The following is a 17,611-nucleotide window of genomic DNA, read 5'->3' on the forward strand; positions in this document are numbered from 1 at the left end:
CCAGCTGTGCATTGCTGTAGGTGACTTCTCAGACTGAAAACACCAAAAGGGCTAAACCCATTCTTCTGCAAAAGTTGCCTTCACCATCTTGCCTGTTATCTGGTGAAATATGCTTTTTACACCCTGACAATTAATTGAAGAATTAGTTATTCCTGGGAAAAGAAACTCACAAGTTATACGACTTTCTAACCAGGAAATTTTCTTTAGATTCACAGAATCCAAAACACGTGTGACTGCAGATAATAGCATCCCACGTGTCAGAAAAGCAGACCACCCAAAATTTGTGCCCACCTATCTGATGTGCCTTCTCCAATCCCTCTGAAAGTCTTGCAAGCTCCTGCAACCCCTAAGCAAGATGCTGTTGTTGGCACGAGCCACCTCCTGCTTTGCTTTGCTAGCTTTGCAAATACATCTTTTCCTCACCCTAACAGCTTGTCCTCGGGTCACTGTCCTTCTCGAGTGGTAAATAAAGAAAGTGGGTCTGGTAGCGGATTTTGTTGCTGGACTTCCTTCCAGCAATGAGCTTACGCAAGCAGTGAAGCCCCACTCTGTACTCCGCACACTGCTAGCGGTCCCTCTACCCAGCTCTGAATGGTTAATCCAGCAGTGGGTGATCCTTTTTTTCCACCAGGTTGTAAATTTCTAATTCTTGAAATGCCAGCCAAAGTATTTGCGAGAGAAAGAAAAGGAGAAAAGGACAAAGAACTGGAGAAAATTTGCTTTCTCTCTGGAAGACTTTTCTGTTTTCAATGTGACAAGAAACAGCTGAATTATCAAAACCCCAGCTATAATTAGTGTTATTGAAACCCAGATCTTTGGGTCCTAAGCATACAACAGTACAAATCCTGATAAATTTTATAAAAATGGGATTTTAAAAACTTGAAATAGAGAATGTCATACTGACCAGTGGCAGTGGCACATGCCTATAATCCTAGAACTTGAGAGGCTGAGGCAGGAGGATCACTGCAAGTTCGAGGCCAGCCGGGCTATGTAGTGAGTTCAAAGCCAACCTGAATTACATAATGAAACCTTGTCTAAAAAAAAAAAAAAAAAAAAAAAAAACCAAAACAACAACAACAAAGAAAATATCATGTTTGTTATTAAGCTCATATAGTTTGGTTTGGTTTTTGAGTGTGTATCTTTTTTTTTTCTTTGTACCAGGGATTGAGATCACAACCTTGTGCTTGCCAGGCAGGTGCTTGTGCTGCTGAGCTATATCTCCACCCCTTGTTTGTTTTTTTGGTACTGAGATTGAACTCAGTGTCTTGTGCAACCTAGGCAAACATTTTACCACTGAGCTAGATCCCCAGCCCAAGCTCTTATAGTCTTACTTAGCATAATTTAAGCACAAATGGTATGAAGATAAATTCCTTTTCCATTTTTTAAAATTTGTAGTATTGGGAATTGAACTCAGGACCTTCATACGGGCCTACATCCCTAGATCTTTTTTAGTTTTTAGTTTTGAGACAGGGTCTCACTAAGACCCTAAATAGCCCACTGGGGCTCAACTTGCCATCCTCTGCCTCAGCTTCCCAGGGTGCTGGGATCACAGGTGTGCACCCCACACTTGATGATAAATTCCTTTTGAAAATAAATTATTTTATGCATTTATTTTTTGGAAGTTGCCAGAAGCACAGTATACCACTGCTCTGCTGTGTTGTGCTGGTTAACGCCTACTTTGTGAGACACATTGAAAGTAGTTTAGCATTGTTACCCGACCCACCTCATTAATATGCAGCATTTTCCCTCAGAGGATTGCATCCCTCCTGCCCGCCTATGCTTTGCTGAGCCAGGCCAGGTCTGATGAGAGCAGCAGAGGGGTGGTGTCTGGAGTCAAGTGCATGCCAGGCTTGTCTGAGTGGAACCACATGGGACCTCATGTGGGCAGTGGTTGAGTTCTTTATTAGAGCTGCCTTCCTCCTCTGGCTCTAGGATAAACAGTGACGCAATTTAGTTTTCCCTCTTGCAGTGAGACTGGGGTGGCAAGTATTTATCCCCCTGTTACTGCTCAAAAGCAGCCAATCAGTCCATGTACCTGCGGTAAAAGCACTGTAATCTAAGGCTGTGCTAACACAAGCCTTAAGAAAGTCAGACTTACACAGGCATGTGGCAGCTCCCAGGACTTCCCGACACACAGGAGCACAGGACTAGCGCACACTATACTTAGTAATTGGGCTTTTGTTACATAGATCTTTGCCCTTTACACAGTTGTTTTTTTTCAGCGTCATATGACTTGGAAAGCAGCCTTATTTGGTAGGGAAAGCATAGTTTTGGAGTCAAGTAGGACTACATTTTCACTCTGATGCCACCACATAAGGCTGCTGAACACTTTACCCTCTCAGCTCTGTTCCTAAGTGTGGGTGATGAGTTGCAACCGGGTTGCAATGCGGGGAGGGATCCATGCTCAGTCCTGAGGGCGCACAGGGAGAACCGCTGACCTAGAGACCGTCGCCCTCTCATTGCCTGTAGTCTCCTAAGCAGGATGGAAACTTTTCTTGTTTTGATGTGCCTTGCTTTTATTGCCCCCTCTTCTTCCTAGATTTATTATTTTCTTGACAAAATTTCCACTCTCAAATTACGAGTGCTTTTTTCCCAGGGGAAAATGGGAATGCTTGGAATATTTATTTATTTATTTATTTTTATGTTTTGGTGTTTTGGAGACAGAGTCTTGCTGTGCAGTTCAGACAGGTCTTGAGCAGCTGGTCTTGAATTTTTGTAATGATCTTGCCTCAGACTCCTGAATGCCAGGAGATGAGTGAAATTTTTAATAGTTAGAAATTTTAACTCTGCATAGAAATGCAATTGATTTGGATAGATTTCTCTGGTATTCTGCAATCTTGACTAAGTCTTTCATTTCCTTCATTTTGTTGTTGTGGTTGTGAATTTCCCTAAGTGTTGCAGTAATAGTGTAACAAGGACTTTAACCAAAAGGGAAGTACAGTCTAAAAATACTTTAATTCCTCCTTCCCAGTGTCCCTTAAAACCGATTTGTGGGATGAAGTTTCTGGATGAAATCTGTGCAGTTCCTCTAACGTCTCATGTCAGTCTCAGGTGAGCATTATTAAAAGTCCCTGACAAGTGGTCTGGCTGTGGCCCTAAATACTCAGAACTCACACTGGCCCAAGTGCTGGACCAGGGGTCGCCCCTTTAGTTTCATTGAAGGGCCTTTTGAGGCTTCCAGAAGGGCCACGGCAGTTGGGGTGGTGACAGGCACCAGGAGCTCAGGCTGGGGCTGTTTACCAATTGATAAAGATAAAATGATTCTGATGCCTGGTCCAGCCATCCAGTTGTGGACTGGCTCAGTATCAGCTTTACTGTTAGATAATAAGAAATCCTCTAGGGCCGGGTCACTAAAATTCAGTCTGAAAGATGAGTCAAAACGCTAATCCTTATTGAAGAGAGAAGCTTTTCTCCTACTCTAACTTGAGGAAGGGAACAGAAGATCAGCTTCTCTGTCTCTTCCGCTGATCGTCTGCCCCCTCTTCTGCCCCGGCATCTGCACTGTGGCCAGGCAGACGGACCCCATAGGAAACAGCTGAGTCACCTGATTAGAAATTCGAGATCCCAGATGTGTTCTGGCCCTTGTGTCTGGCTGTGGTAGTATATAAGATGTTACCTGTAAAAGGACTAATTCTCGCCTTCCTAAAACTCATAAATCAAGTGAGAACAAGAGTTGATTATGAAGACCTAGACGACGCGCAGAATCAAGGGCGATATCGCCACCGACTGGACACAAAATGTAGTGCAGCCCACGGATCCAGCCCACGGCTCAGCCATGCCTGCTGGCGAGGAAATTAGCAAAGCAATGAATTTGGGAGCTCTCCGTGGGTTTCCTTCCTTAATTGAGAATTCCCCCTAATACCTGCTGGTCTCTTTCCAGCCCTCTCAGACTCCTTCCTCCTGTATGAGTCTAGTTTCTCACTTTCAGATCCTTTTCCTCGCAGGATGCTAACTGTGGGAAAGAAATTCAAGGTCAGCGGAGCAGCACTCTCATGTCTCGTAGAGGAACAAGACCCCCAGAGAGCTGGGAGTCATGGCTCAGGTAGAAATGAGTCTCCCAAGCAGGAGTTGACTGCTGCCTGGGGGATACAGGCTTCTGGAGGAAAGAATGAAGTAACCCAGGGCAGAGAGGCAGGAGCTTGCTGTGTAACCCCAGGCAGAGCACCTGTTTCCATTTTCTCAACTGTCAACAGGAGATAAATAAATGACTTTTGTTTCCCCCCACATACTGTGATGACTCTCATTTGCCCAGCGGAATTTCCCCAGAGTCTGGAGTTTGCTCACTGAAGCCTAGAGGGTCATTTCACACATTTCTTGTAAACTAGGGGTTGGAGATGAAAGTGTCACTGAATTCATTGCACTGGCAAGAAGTCTCAGTGGTGCTCTATATGCCTATCAGAGATAAAGAATGGTCAGATGCCTTGCCTTTGTGGCATCAACTGTTATTAAGTATTGCTGAGAAGTTGCTTTGAGTGGAATGAGGCTTGTGTTGAATTCCTATAGAACTGCAATTTTGTGTGGTTTTTAAAGCCACTTAATTGTAGTAATTTGTAACAGCAGCAATAGAGAAGTAGTACAATTACTGTCCTTATTGATTCCTGTATTGATCTGTCTTTGGCCAGTGTTCTCCGTTCCAAGCTGGCTTCCAGTTTTTCGCTTTCTTTTTATGTTCCAGGCCATTGTGTTGGTAAATTCTTAATTTCTGCCCCAATTGTTTTCCTGAAATTTGTTTTTTTAAAAAAATGTAACCAGTGGGTTTTTAAAAGTTAAAACACCTAGTCCTTACTATTTCATCTACTTTGTAACATTTGACACTACTTTTTTCTTTCCCAAATTACATCTATTTCCCCCTATAACACCACCGTCGTGCCCTATCTTGATGTCTTTCTTTAGTTCTACTTCCTAACCCCCAGGACTGTCCTTGGGCCTGATTTCTTCTTCTCCACACGAATCCCATCCTCAGGGTCCCATCTGTGCAAGGATTCTGCCATGCCAATGGGTCCCACACCTGTGTCTTCCTCCTTGATCTCTTCTAGATGCCAATACAGGACCTTATTTCCAGCTGCTCATTAACAGCTGCCACCTACACAAACAGCCTGTACCTCAACTCAAGGCAAAAATCTTGATTTTCATTACCCCTCAAATGTTTATTTCTTTCCCTAACACTCAGATATAAAATCCCAGTGCTATTTAAACATATTCCTCTCTCCAAAAACTCCTTTAAAAAAGAAATATAGCTGACACCACATGTTTATTCCTACTTCTTTTTTTTTTTGTTGTTTCATTTTTTTATTCTTAACTGCTCAGTCTGTTGGCATGGTCTCTGTGAGATCAGTCATAGGTTGCTTTGAGAGTTGAGAACCAGAGCTTGGGAGTTAGGGTGAACGGCTTCCAGCTGACTGTGGGTCCTCATGGGACTGAAGTGTCGGACATATTCTTAAGACTCCTTCTGGGAAGAAGTTAGCATGGTCCACACTGATGCCTCTGAGCCTTTCTCTGCATAACCCCATGCCTATTTTTCCTTTAATTTCTTTAGAAATATGAGCATCTTTAATATCATGACTGACCAATTTTATAGGCACATAAAATCATAAAATCAACCAAGATGGGCATGCACAAAGAGATATAGCTAGGGGGAAGCTGTAAATTTTTTTAATACGTGGCATAACTTTTAAGAAATACCAACTGGAAATAGCAGTATAGAGGTAACGCTAGATGTGGACTTCGTGGCGTGTGCATCACTGTGGAGTCTAGCGCCCTCTAGTGCTCACCAGGAGGCCAAGCCCTGCCGGCTCACCAGAATTTGCCCAGGCGTATTTTAAAATACAGCTCTTATTTTATGGGAAGTGTTAGGATTTGGCTACCAGTTTTTAAAAGCTACTGTCACCTTCAGAATCACATGTACACAGAGACATCAGTATGAAAAAACTGAGAAGAACATAAAGTTCTCTGGATCCCTTATTTTGTCTTTCATCCAACTCCCCACTTTCACCATTTGTTCCCTCTAGAGCTCCCAGATTATATTTGCTCCTATAATGTGCTGTGACATCATTCAAATTTAAATTCGAGTAGTTTTTAGGTTTCCAATAAGCACCGTCATATATTGGGCATTAAAAAATGCTGTGGATATTGGTGCTGGAAAGAACAAAAGAGGGCCCAGTCAGTTGCAGCCTCCGCAGTAGCGGAGCAGAGCAGAGCCTCAGGGGCAGGCAGTGACCTGGCAGGAGAAGAGAGCCGGGCAGGTTTTAGTCCTCTGCCATCCCCAAAAGGATACCTCTGTTCTGAAGGAGCCCGGAAGATGCCATAAAGTCCACGGACGTTGACAGCTGTGGGTTGTAAACTGTATTAGTCAGCTTTGCCATTGCTGAGACAAAATCCCTGACACACACAAATTAAAGGAGAAAAGGCTGATTTGGGCTTATTTTCCAGTCCATGGTGCTAAGGCAGGAAAATCATGGAAGAAGAAGCCACTCACTTCATGGCAGCTGGAAAACAGAGATAAGGGAAGAACCTGAGAGGACAAGGGACCAGACATAGTCCCCAGTGTCACTTGCCCTTGACCCCCCGACACACCCAGGAGCCTGTCATACTGATCTCCTACTTGTCTCTCAAGCCAATCAAACTGACACTCAAGGTTAACCATCACACTCTCCACTCCTGTGCTCACCAGTTGTGCAAACTTGGATAACTTATTTAACCCTCCTGAGCTGTGATTTTCTAATCTGTAGGGCAGTGTTAATATCTACTTCACGGGGCAAGTAGAAGGACTAAATTAAACCATGTATGTAAAATATCAATAATATAAAAATGTTGACAATTTGATTTTAAGTTTTTAGAAACATATAAGTCAAACATAAAAGGCCAACTGAGGGTAATGGGGAAGTGCTCACTTGTGCAAAGTGTTACCCTGGATGACTCTAAAAGGAAAGAGCATATGTTCTGGTGAATGATCCCTGAAAATGAAATGTCAGAGCACTAGGCTCCACTGGGGGAAAACACTTCACCTCCAAAGCAAGTCGGCTTTTTGTCAAAAGCAAGTAACTTACTGAGAAGAGATGGACAGTCACAGGCTTTTCCAGAATCTCAAAATGGCATTGACGACCACTAATCAAACAATAGGACATGTATTCCCCAGCTCAATGTCAAGACCTAAACATATATCCAGGATTTACTACAAAGGATTCAGTAAATTGTACATAGTCATGAAATTCTTCTGACTGTCTCTTTGGAGAGCATACTTTATTTTAACTATATAAGGTCAGTGTCATGCATGCCACTCACTCTCAGGCCAGGCAGGCCTGCCAGCTTCTTCCTGGGGACAGTACCACCCTCAGAGCCCCAACTAAGTAAAGTGGGCCTTCGGCTATATTTGGAGTAAAAGACAGCAACCAATTAGGACAGAAATGGGGACCTGGCTACCTGTGAAGTGGCTGTTCAAAGAGCTCACCCAACGAGGTCAATTGAATTTCCACCCTCAGGCAGGAGAGTAGGGGAAAGGCCAGCTAGTCAATATCAGGACAGAGAAGACGAAAGGAAGCGCGGACCAAAAGGAAGTCAAGTTAAAGAGAGCACAGTAAAGACCCAACGGCTCCTGCAGCTGGGCAAACCTATCAATCTGGTGCTTAGAGATGCTTTCAACTTGAAAGGAACTATTCTTAGAGTCCTGCAAAGTACCAGCTTTTCTTTATAGTAAATTTTTTTCAGTAAGCCCCTATGTCTTGAAGGAGTATAAGATCTCTGGTCAACATAATCAAATGAGATAATTTAATAGTATCATGAGATATAAAACTTTAAAAAGTATCTGTGTCATCACAGAGCATAAATTATAATTGAGAACATCATGTGCATTAATTCATAGAATACATATTGATTTACTACTGCCAAGTAGCACAGTGACTATTAGAGATCCTAAGATAAAATAGAATATACAGTGTGTCATCCTAGGGCCCCGAGATTCCTGTGGGAAATGGACAGTGTGGGCTGAATGCCCAGCACACTATGGGAGCAGGGGAAGTTAGGGACTCAAGATGTTTCTAACATCCAGTTACTGCTTCCTACTATTAGAAAAGAACATTGTTTAGGGTTCCCACCCATGTAGAAGAAGCTCATTTAGTATAGCTTATGGCCTATTCCACACTCCTACAGCTTTTGGCACCAAAATGGACACATGGGGGTTAAATCTTGTCTCCTTCCTTTTGGGGAACTACAATCCCAGATAACAGACGTTCTAACTGTACAGCACTGCCTGCTTATGGGTGCTTACATCTGTCTGTTTCTCAGGTTCAGTTGGTCAGCCCACCTAGCTTTTCCCTGTCTTTCAAATTTCCTCTCCATCAGTACGTTGCGACATTTAGTTTCCCATCTACCTTGTTCTTTGTTTTATTTTTCTTTTTGTTCAAAACTTGTATGGGAGCCGGGCATGGTGGCACATGCCTGTAATCCCAGCATTTGGGGAGGCTGAGGCAAAGGAATCGTTGTAAGTTCGAAACCAGCCCGGGCTACAAAGTGGCTGAATTACAAATCATGATTGTGCCTCAAACTCCTTCCAACAGTGGCTGGAGGACATACGGTGTTAAAACCTCACTCTGTATTATCCTTTAGATCTAAAAAGTGCTCCTAAGGGCTGGGGATTTGGCTCAGTGGCACAGTGTCTGCCTGGCAAGCACAAGGTTCTGAGTTTGATTCCCAGTACCAAAATAAATAAATAAATAGTGCCCAATGAATTTTAGGAACAACTGAGGTTAAGAGCAGAATATATTTATTGAGAGAAATAAAGCATTCCTGAGTGGATTGCCAAAGACTCAGGCAATGAGTAATAGAATAGAATAGAATAGAATAGAATAGAATAGAATAGAATAGAATAGAATAAAATCAAGAGGTCAGCCGGGTCCAAGATGGGGAAAACTTGGTAAGCTCCAAGACAGACAGGCATGAGGTGGGACAGAACTATAGTCAACCAATAAGATTAATTGTTCAGGTAAAATTAACCAAATCAGGGACGAATGGGAGGGTGAGTCACATAGCAAGTGGGCATGCTTAAAGAGCAGTGACTCATTTTATAGGGGGTTGGGATGGTGTCTTGTGACTTCCTTAAGGGATCCATACCTATTTAGAATATCAGTCCCTTATGTTTATACTTTGGGTGTGGTTGCATTTATTTTGCCTTTTGTTTTGAGATCTGGCCCACAGCTGGAGCTGTCTGTCTCCTCCAAGGTTGCAAGGTTCTGATCTTCTGCCCTGGCTCCTTCGAGCACCCAGCCCTGTCTGATTTCTTATAATATTTCTGTCTAACTCAGCTGCCTGTAACAACTGGATCATGAGGGCTCTGATTTTATTGAGTGGATTAATTCATTGATAAGATAAAAATGAAGCAGGGAGTGGTGGCACGCACCTATAATTCCATTGCTTCAGTGGCTGAGGCAGGAGGATTCTCATGAGTTCAGAGCAGCCTGGTCTACACAATGAGTTTGAAGCCAGCCTGAACCACAAAGGAAGACCCTGTCTTTAAATAAATAATAACTGAGAAAAAAGATTTTTTAACACTGTATGTCCTCCAGCCACTATTGTCTAGGCCACTGGTGGAACTGGACTAATGCTAAAATACAGACTGCTGGCACTATATAATTTACAATTAAAATTAAGCAAAGCCAAGTATATTTTGCGCTGAAGCCAATAAAGAATTTCCCAGGGCAAGAAGTGTGGGTTGTGGTTGAATCACAAATCATGATTGTGCCTCAAACTCCTGCCAGACCCCGTGAGGGCCAGCTGACTTCATGGATTTCCATAATATGGTATTGGTATGTTAGAAGATTATTTATCTATCACCTACCTATATCTATACCTATAATCTTTGAATTCCTTTATCTTGTGCTATCTGGAGCAAAGAACAGATCTGTTTACTGTCCAGCAGAATTAAGATAATGTCTCCTAATGAGGCAAAAGGCAGTCCATCTTCGGCAGACCTGGGGTTCTCTACCCTCTGGATTCCTTATTTAATGCAACCCACTGTGTGCACAGATATGATCTGACCTACTTTGTTGCCCTGTGGAATTGAGAGTTGAGAAAATGACACAAAAATGCTGATACTCTGACTTCTATTATTAGCAATAAAGGAAACATCCTTTATTTCTGGTTGAAAGTCTTCCACTTTTTGTCAGCATTCATGAAAGTGTAACAGGCTAACCTGTTAGCTTGCAAGTAGGGTAAAATGTCAGGCTCTTCATGATTCATAGTATACTTCATTTAAAAAAAAAATCAAAACTTTCTTTTTTCTGAAATGTCTTCATAGAGTCTTTTCCTTCCTAGGATCCCTGACTTGAACACACTTTAAAAAACCCTTTCAAGGAAAAAGACCAATTCTAATTCTAGGAAAGATATGAAACTTAAGCAGGGATGGGAACCACCAGAGCATGTAACTGCCTGCAACTGAGTCCAGGTTACCCTAATGAGGGTGCTGGTGCTGGTGCGGGCCATGATTCTGTTACAGGCAGCTGAGCTAGTTAGAAATATTATAGGCAATCAGACAGGGCTGGGCCCTCAAGGAGGCTGGCAGAGAAGACCAAATATCTTGTGACCTGGGAGGAGATACATACTTCTTGCCGTGGGCCAGATCTCAAGACAAAAGGTAAAATAAATACAACTACACCCTTAAACATAGACATTCGAGATTAAGTTTGGATCACCTTGAGAAGCCAGGAGTCACCATCCCAACCTGCTACAGGAAGTCACTGAACCCTAAAGAAAGCTCGCTTCCTAAGTGACTGGCTTCCCCATTTGCCCCTGATTTGGTCAATTTTACCTGAACAGTTAAACTTATTGGTTGACCATAGTTCTGTCCTGCCTCATGCCCATCTGCCTTGCGAGTTCCCAGTTCTCCCTACTTTAAACCTGCCTCACCTCATGGTTTTACACTATAAAAAGCCTTAGAAAATACAAAATCTTTGGCAACCCACTTGGGACCCTTCTGTCTCTCTCTCTCAGACAGAGAAGCTTTCTTTTTCTCAATAAATATTTCTGCTCTTAACTTCCGCTGTTCCTAAAATTTGTTCTTCAATTTTATACAACACAAACTGGTACTGGAAATATAGTTTGTTCCCCTATATCAATTCCACTGACTCCCAAAAATATGGTTAAACTGGGCAGGACGGAGAGTGCCATGGGCTGGGCCAAGTCTCAAGATAAGAGGCTAAGATTTCCCAGGGCAGGAAAGACTGCACATTAGAACTGAAGCACCAACCCCAAAATATTAGAAATCCACCTCCATTGTGTTATGCAGAGTCCTCTCTCTGTATTTCTTCCGCATATTGCAGAGGTGACCTCGGGCCTCCTACCTAGCCCAGCTCACAGCACTCACGATTTTCCCACCATGCTCACTGTCACTCATCCCTGACCACTCCCCTCTTGGAGGATTAATGCAACCCAGGCAGTGCCCTGGATCATGGCCTACTGTCCAGTGGAGTTAGGCCACTTGGCTCCCCCAACTATGTATACATGTCTTCATGTCTTTATTCTTGCCTTGGGTTGCACTAGAAATGACAGGAATTAACTCACTAAAATTCCAATACCTTTTCCAGGAGATTACAAATATAAACATCCCAGACCAAGATGAGGTCCAGGAAAGGGCTCTCTGTGACTAACTAGTACCTGGGTACAACAGTTGTATATATTTCTAGAGCACCATGTAAATGTTTTAATATATGCGCAAGTTGTAGAAAGGCAAAATAAAGCTGCTTAACTTATCCATCATCTCACCTGCTCACCATCTTTTTAAGATAAAAACATTTAAAATCTATTCTTTCATCAATTTCAAGATATATATAATACATTATGAATGATAGTCACTCTGCTGTGCAATAGATCTCTGAAGTTTTGTATGCTTTGACCAACCTCTGCCTTTCCCCATGTCACCTCCAACCCTGTGCCAGCCTCTAGTAACCACCATTCTGCTTACTTGTTCTCTAAATTCAACTTCTTAGATCCCACCTATATGTGAAATCATGCCATTCATGTCTTTCTGTGCCTACTTTCCTTTATGTAGCATAATCTCCTCCAGATCTATTGGAAATGACACAATACACTTTTAAAAGATTGTATAGTGTTCCATTGTACATGTATACCATATTTTCTTTATTCATTTATCTGCTGGCATAATATTCTCAAATTTTATTACCAGCCTGTAAAATGTTCTGTGTTGTCCCTTAATTAACTGTTCAACCAAGGTGTTGGACCAAATTGCAATAACTAATGGGTGTTTGAAAACTGTCACATCTGGGGCTGGGGATTTAGCTCAGCGGCATAAGCGCCTGCCTTGCAAGCAGGCAGTTGTGAGTTTGATAAAAAGGAAAAAGACCAAAATAAACAAATAAATAAAATAAAATAAAATAGCTACTAAGCAAAGCTGAAAATGTCCAGTGATAAGTGAAGGAAGATGCAGTGGGACAACCCAAGACATAGGAGTAATTTCTGGATAATTATTAGTATTAAAGATGGGCAATATAAGAAGATCAGATCTGGGGGCAGGCTAATCAATTTATTTTAGAGATGTTAAATTTGAGGCGTCAATATTAATTTCCCTTTGCCATTGTAATAAATCACTGCAAACATTATTCTCATATAGTTCTACAACTACAGAAGTCCAAATGGTCTTACTTGGCTTACGTCAGGGTGTCTACAGAGCTGGTTCCTCCTGGAGAGTCCAAGGGGGCATCCATTTCTTGTCTCTTGCAGCTTCTAGCAGCTGGCAGCACCCCATGGCCTGTGGCCACATCACTCTTGCTACCTTTGTCACGCTGCCTGTCTGCCCCTGACTCCTGTTCACCTTCCCCATAAAGACCTTTGAAATTACAACAGGATGAGCTGAAGAAACCAGGGTAAAGTCCCCAGCTTAAGAACCTTACCTTGATCACAGTCATAAAATCTGTGTCATACAGGTTGCCCTTCAAAGGTTCCAGGGATTCAGGCATGGAATTATTTTAGAGGCCCTTATTCAGACTACCAGTGTATATGGAGGCGTCTGAATAAAGATGTCTAAAAGTATACAGTTTTGAGCTTAAGAGTGATTCACAATGTAGATATAGATATGAAACCACTGGCAGGTATGTGATTAAGTCATAGATGTGGCTACTGCCATTGGAAAAATATATAAAAAAGCACTGAAGTCATAATTTTAGGGAACAGCATTATATAAAATGTGGATGTGTCAAGATTAGAATCACCTGCATATAACAGGCACTAAAATAACAATGGGTTAAGAAGAGAGTTTCTTAAACTGCTAAAGAAGCTGGGCTGATATGGCAGCTTCACCACAGCCACAGCGGTCCTCCCGTCTTTCTCCTCTGCCATCCTCAGTGGTGCCAACAATCCAAGACGGCTGCCTAAGCCGCTCAATCGTTCATCCAGGCTCCAGGCAGGAAGATGGGGGAAAGCAAGGGGCAAACAGGAAGCCCTCCTGCTCAGTCAGATCTCTTAAAAAAGATTTTATGGAAGTACCACCAATTGATTTCTACTTGACCCACTGACCACACCTATAAAAGTTGAGGTTCTGTTATTAAAAATGAGGGAAAGAATAGGTATTTGAGTACACAAAAAACAATCTTCAGGAATGGACAAAATGAAGCATTTTTGAGATTAGGTAAGATTAAGGAAGAATAAAAAAAAGATTAAGGAAGAATAATCAATTTCTCATTTCAGGATAGAGAGGTTGCGGTTGTTCCTGAAGGTTACATGCCTATGAACCCAACCCTTGGGTTCAGTTATGATATCTGCTATGTAGAAGGTCAATAGTAACATTAGGTCTCCTTCCAAGATACTGTATCCCACTGCAGAACAAGCATGATGGGTTGGGTGGGGCAAATGCATCAGTTAACAGCATCCGTTAGAAAACCACACACTGTATTTTCTTGTATAAAAGTACAAATAATTAGATCAGACAATAGAAGGAAAGCTATTAGAATTCTCAGATAAGATTGCTACAAAAAGAGCCTGATAGATACAGCCTACATTTTTGTTACAATTTAGATCTAAAATATCCCCTAAAAGTTACATGTTTAGAAGTGGCGCCTGGTTAGAAGGAAGGGGCAGGTCACTGGGTGCACGCCTTGGAAGGGTGTACTCTTACTCTAGATCCAACCTTCGCTCTCTGCTTCCTGGCCTCCAGTGCTCTGCTATGTTGTTCTGCCACATGGGTTCTGCCCTGCAGAAACCACTTAATAATGGAGTGAACTCACTGCAACTGTGAGCCCAAAGAAATCTGTCCTCCTTAAGGGATGATTGTTGAGTGCTTTGTCTCAGTGATTTAAAAGTGACATGTACAAAAAATTGATACCAAAAGTAGAACTGGTACATACATGACTGTCCCTGACCAGCTTGTTCAAAACCCTTTGGAAATGGTTTGCAGGAGGATTTTGGAGAGGTTTGGGAATGCAGGTTAGAGAAGCCATAGATTGTTGTGAGCAATTCTTGATGTGAAATACTGGTCAGAGTTTGGAAAACCTGAATGCTGATAGGAATGCTGACAGTAAAGGCCCTGCTCGCGAAGTCCAGGTGAGAATCAAAAACCCAACAGCCTTTGGACAAGAGCTTGTGGTGTGTCATCTTCTGGCAGAAAATTTCCCTACATTTTGCACATATCCTGAGACTTTGTGGAAGCCTGAGATTAAGGATGGTACACTAATTAATCTGGGGGAGGAAATCTCAGTGTTGCCCAATGTTCAGGCTGTGGCATGAAAACCACTGATTATTTTTGGCCAGATTTACAGTAAGGACCAAAAAAAAACAAAGCTGAATGATTGGGGCATGGCCATAAAGGAAATACTTTAAGTTGGTGCAAAGGAACATGCGGTTGCTGGAAAGATTAGTATTACAAAGAAACCAAGGACTTTGCAGCAGGACAATAGTGAAGATGGCTTAAAAGCATCTCAGGAAACAGCAAGAGCCCACCTATCACAGGCTGAGGTCCAAAAGTGTAAGTCATTCATTTGAGAAGAGAACCCCTGGGAAACCTGCTCATTCAGGGCCAACTAAGGAAATGTATACCCAAGACATCCAGGCACTCGGAGCCCACTGCATCCATGACCCAAAGGCTACTATGTAAGCTGGCAGTAGACCAGAAATCAAGAGTTATTGGGTCATAAAGGGTTCTAATAGTATTTCAAAAGGCTAGGAAGGCCACGCAAAGATGTGTGGCAAGGTCATAGTCCCTGCCAGAAGTCCATGAGAAAGCAGGCCCTGAAGCTATGAGAATGAAGCTTTAGGTGTAGTGGAAATCCCAGGAAGTTGGAGATGTCAGTAATGCACATATTTACTTAGGAAAGCCTCAGGCAGTGAGTGGAGCCAGCCTCAGAGAGATCACGTAGGCTGTGGCCAGCAAGGCCTCAGGATGGGGCTTCCCTAGCCCTTAGGAGCCCGCATTTCACCACAAACTGCCCTGGGTGCTTGACATGCAGTTATAAGATTTAATATTTTCCCTGCTTGGTTTTGGTCTTGCTTTGGTCTGATTTCTGTTCCCCAATTTCTTCCTTTAGGTATGGCAACATTTACCTGTTCCATTGTATGCTGGAAATACTTAACCTTCTTTTTGATTTTTACAAGAGCTCACAGCTAAGTTTGTGTTGAGTCTTAAAGACTTTTCATCAATGCTGGAACTTCAGCAACTTGCAAGAGAGGACTAAGGGCACTTTGTGTATTGAGATGGAATAAGCCTTTTGAAGATGAGAATCAGAATGTTATGGTTTAGATCTAAAATTTCCTCCTACTCTCATATTTGGAGGTAGTGCCAGTTAAGAAGGGGGCAAGACTTGGGGCAAGACATGGAAGGGTATTTTCTCACTTCCCTTCTCTGCTTCCTGACTGCCATGTGCTGAAGGGCTTTCTTCCACCGTGCTGTTCTGCTATGTGGTTTCTGTCTTGGAGCCAGCCATCATTGGGGTGAAACTACTGAAACTGTGAGCCAATAATAAACCTGTCTTCTTTAAATTGTGGTTGTCAGGTATTTTGCCCTCGTAACAGGAAAGTGGTTAGTACTATTTTGTTTTGGTGAAAGAGAATCTGATTCACTACCAGACCTTGAGTTATAGTGTAAAAAGCCCTTCTTCATTACCTTATCTTGAGCGATAACAGGTTAAGAGGAAGTAAAGTGGGCAGACTCTGTCATTCCCCACATACCACTGGTTTTCACAAATGTTCTTAATCTAGTCTAATTCAGGAGACTTGTAAATTAAAATCCTGTGTCCCCAACCTATGCGTTCAACTATTTACTGAGAGTGATTCTGTTGCATCACACATGCTCTATTTAAGATTTGAAGTGCTGATGTTTCAGAACCAATAGCCTTTATCAGTATTGCTACTTAACATTGCTTAAAGCCAGTTAGCAATGTTCTATGCCAGGACAGGTTTTCACAAGCAAGGGTTCTCCAGGTGGCATGCTGCTGAGACCCTGAACTTCCTGATAAGTCCTAAAAGCTGCATAACCAGCTTTCTAAACATTTTTCAGTTTATCTTATTTTATTTAATCTATGGTACTGGGGATGGTGTGCAATTCCACCCTTTTTGATTTTTTATTCTGAGACAGCATATTTATATTGTTGAAATATGATTCTCCATGCAAAATTTCTGCACTGCAAGAAAGCAAGCATAGCTGGGGATATAGCTCAGCAGTGTAAACATCTGCCTGGCAAGCACGGTCCCGAGTTCGACTCCCAGTACAAAAAAAAAAGGAGAAAAAAGAAAAAACCAAGCAAGCATATATCCTTCCTACTTTCTATGGGAGAGGGAAGCCAAGAACAAGGGGTTTAGGAATGGGAAGTTAGATTGGCCATGCTGGAGCCTCTGACATCTGAAGCTCCTGTTGCGATTTAACTGAACATTCTAACAACACTGCTCCAAGAGCAGGGTGTGGGATGACAAAAACCTTCTCTGAAGTCAGGAAGTAGAGAATTCATATCTCACATGGGAGGCAAGGCCATCTGGCATAAGAAGATAGAAGAAAGACAAGAAGCTCGAGGAGCATGGTAGACATCTACAACCCAAAAAAAGAAGGGCATATGAAAGGGCAGTTGCTCAGGTTTCTGCTGCTTTAGTTGACTGAGACCAAGAGTCTACCATGGTGTTGACGAGCAAAAGTGTGTTATTTCCTTCAACAGTGCTTGGATCTGATAAGTGGAAAAAGCAGGTGGTTGGGCTGCTTTCATCCTGCAGTCTATGGAGCAGATGCTATGAAAAGAAGCGCAAGTGATAAAGGTACAGAATATAGACAAGGCAGTGACTGAAAAGAAACAGAGGTCCTGGCTAAGCAGAGGCCACACCTGGGATTTCTGATGAGTTCAAGAACACAAGAGAAAAGAATGAGGACAAAACAATATGATGTTGTGGTCAAAAATTAGTATAGTGGGGTTTCTATTTGCAGAGGAGGGGGCATAGTTTTAACGATGCACCTAAATTGTAATGATAGACAAGCACTGAGGAGTGAAAATCACGTGAAAAATGGTGGCACTAAGGATGAGTCAGTCATTCACACGATGACTACCAGGACAGTAAAACGGAAGCGAGTGAAGTAAATTGGATGACGTTTTCACTGAATGAGAGCAAGGTCTAGAAGGACAGATGACAAGGTTCA

This window comes from Cavia porcellus, unplaced genomic scaffold (assembly GCF_034190915.1).
Source record: "Cavia porcellus strain 051 isolate PalLab524CR breed Dunkin Hartley unplaced genomic scaffold, mCavPor4.1 scaffold_2, whole genome shotgun sequence".
NCBI classification, from domain to species: domain Eukaryota; kingdom Metazoa; phylum Chordata; class Mammalia; order Rodentia; family Caviidae; genus Cavia; species Cavia porcellus.